The sequence below is a fragment of the Myotis brandtii genome, unplaced genomic scaffold (genome assembly GCF_000412655.1).
Source record: "Myotis brandtii unplaced genomic scaffold, ASM41265v1 scaffold1704, whole genome shotgun sequence".
Classification (NCBI taxonomy): domain Eukaryota; kingdom Metazoa; phylum Chordata; class Mammalia; order Chiroptera; family Vespertilionidae; genus Myotis; species Myotis brandtii.
The window spans coordinates 180,116-183,506 of NW_005356277.1; positions in this window are offsets into that span (position 1 = coordinate 180,116).

Below are 3,391 nucleotides of genomic sequence, written 5' to 3' on the forward strand. Positions count from 1 at the left end.
GCACCCCCTTCAGGGTGGGGGTCCCCACTGGGGTGCCTGGCCAGCCTGGATGAGGGGCTGAGGGCTGTTTTCAGGCGGGCCAAGCCTGCAACTGAAGCTCCCAGTGTCTCCTTTTTTTCTTTTTCTTTATTCTGGGATTTATTTACCTTTTGTAATTGAAACTTTGTTGCGGCTCCAGCTCCGAGGCCAGTTGGCTGAAAACAGGTTTCTGGGTTTGTTTAGCTTCTATAATTGCAACATTGTTGCTTAGAGTGCAGCTCAGAGCTGGGCTGCGGCAGGCGGGGAACCTTGGCTTCCTCCATCACTGGAGCAAGCAAGCCTCCTGTTCGCTTCAGCTGTGTGGCTGCTGGCCACCATCTTGGTTGGCAGTTAATTTGCATATCCTGCTGATTAGCCAATGGGAAGAGTAGCAGAGGTATCGTTAATTACCATGTTTGTCCATTATTAGATAGGATCTTTATGTGTCTGGTTACATAACCTTTGTTAGAACTATGTATTATAAATATTTTCTCCCTGTCTGTGGTTTGCCCTTTCATCTTTTGTTTCCTTAAACAATAAAATATTTTAATGTTGATAAAATCCAAGGTATCTTCTGTGTCCTTTTTAAGATATATTTTCCTGCCCCACAATCTCAAATATATATCTTATTTCTTTTAGAGATCTTATATTTTGAATTTTAGTAATTTAATTAACAACTTGGACTTATCTCAAGAAATACTCAAAGCTTGGCTTTATCTCAACAAATGCTCAGATTTTGCATATAATTTGAGGCAGAGTAAATGCAGTTGACTCAAAATTTGTATGTGGATTGTGAGAGAAAGAGATGTGTCAAGGATAAATCCATGTTTTATTTCCTTAAGGTGTTGGAAATGGGATAGTGATGGTCAATAATTAATATGTGAAATACAGGAGTGTTATGTGTATTTAGGGACATTGGCAAAAGCTTTCATTTTTAAGTTAGGTTAAAAAGTAAACCAAAAATGTGAAATAGAAGAAATGATTAAATAGTAGATACCAAATGTTACTTTCTTTTAATCATCTTTTATTTCTTCCATGGTTTAATGGTATCTTATGATGATAAAATTACATATGTCTAACATTAAACATTTTGGTAATTAACTAAACTTCCAAAAAAGAAATCTCACTGCCTAGGCATAAATTGCTTAAGATCTGATAAATTTATATGTAACAATTACATTTTTTGAAATTCTGCATATTGTATACAATTTTATAACTTACAACTTTTCATTTAATACTGAATCATGAAAAGTTCCATTGTGAAAAGAAGTATTTCATTAAAATTATACATATCATTACATTGTAGTATAGTTGTAAAAATTGAACTGGAATCACACTGGCTGGTTTGGAATCCAGGCTCCATGTCTCACTGTTGCGTGACATTGGGCAAACTAAGTCTGCACTTCTCATTTTCCTCACCTGTTACAGCACAGAAATAGCACCTATCCCGGAGGATTGCTGTTAGAATGAAATCAAACAATATATATAAAGTATATAAAACTATGCCTGATACACAATAAGAGCTTTAGAAGTATTATCTATTTTATGATTTTAAATAATTTATTTGTGTATTTTTACTTTAAATTTAAGGTCATACTAGTACTGATTTCAAATATACTATGGTTGGATTCCCGCAATCTAAATTTGTGGGCACCTCTTTCTTAGTCTTATAATCCATACATGTATATCTTAGAATAAAATCCATTAACCAATAATGTTCAAAGTGTTTCACTGTACTGTGAATATATTAGAGGATCTACTTATAGTTTTAATTTTTAAAAAAGCAGGAGTAAATTTACAATTAAATGTAAGAATAAGGTGAAAGCAATAATGTTCACTAAGGTCCAAACATAGCAGTTGTCTTTGAAACAATAAAATAATAATATTCTCTTACAACTTAAGTCCATGTTATGTGTTCAGATTCTCTCTTTTCCTCATAACAATATAATTTGCCCCTCGCTTACACATGAGAGAACCTCTCGTGTTATAAATCTAGTCATTATAAGTCAAATATCAAATCCTTTAACATAGAAAACAGGTGGTACATGACCTGATGTAAATCTAACCCTACTTGTTTGGTCCTTTCAATCTCTGTATTAACTCTACTGCTCCACCTTATATATGAATCTGCAAAAATAAGGTTTTATCAAATTTTTCTGATCATCCTCATGTTGTTTTCTGTTCTGGAAATGCCTTTGTGTACCTAATAAAAAAGTAGTCCTGGGAGTCCATAACAATAGTTAATTTATGCATGCTATCTGAGCATGTATTCACGCCCCAAATAGAAATAGGCTCTTCCTATTGAGCAATTTGGTAGTATTTTGTAGATCTATACATTTCACTCTCAACATATTTCATTGCAGAAATTCTATGTTTTCTTAACAAACACACAGTTGATTTTTGTAAAGCAAAATACTTTTACAACCAACGTATATAAACAAGACCAGGCAATTAAAAATTATTTTTAAGAAGAGGAGAGAGAGATTTGATATGACCAAATTGTATCCAAATGAATACTGCTTCTATAAACCATATAAAAACTATTTTAATGAGATGCTTATGTATTTAGTTTTAAACACTAAATTTCTAATACCTGTAAGAATATATTTTCCTTCTGCTTAGTTCCCAGGCCTCCTGCCTTTACCTACACTTTCTTGTTTCTAATTCCTTCTAATGTAACTTTTTGATGAATATATTTTTAAATGCTGTTCCCCCACACTCATCATATTCTGGTCCTGTGGCATGTTCATTAATTTGGGGACTTAATTCAGTCTCTTCATTATCTAAAGTAATCCATTTACTGAATCAATCAACTACTCAATGAAACCAATAAGAAAAAAGCTGTTTATGTTTTGAGAGTAAATGGAACAGAATACTAAACAAAGGTAGGAGGGGAGGGACAGGGCAGGAGGAGAAAGCTATAGTAAGATACACTGAAACAGGCTGACAGAGAAATATTGGAAGGAGAAAGAAAGAGAGAGAAAAAAAGAAAGATGGATAACAAAAGAAAGAGAAATAGGAGGAAGAACAAGGGAGGTAAAGGAGAAGAGAGAGAGAGAGAGAAGGAATACCTGTTACCCATAGTGGAAGTGGCAAAATGTCTTCTGTAACTTGACCATTTAGATTTCTGAGAATCATGAACATGTCTTATGTTATTCTTCAAAATAATCATATAGAATCATTGTTCATCCAAATTATGGTATTTAAAATTAAAAGCTTCTACTCCCTGAATGGGTGAAATGCACACAAAAAAGACATCAACCTCCTTCCCATTAAGTGGTCATTTGCCATTTTCAAAGCCTCCCCTCTTTCCTTAGATGAACATATTAATATTTAAGCCTCTGGACAAACCTTGGAGGGATTCCTCCACTAT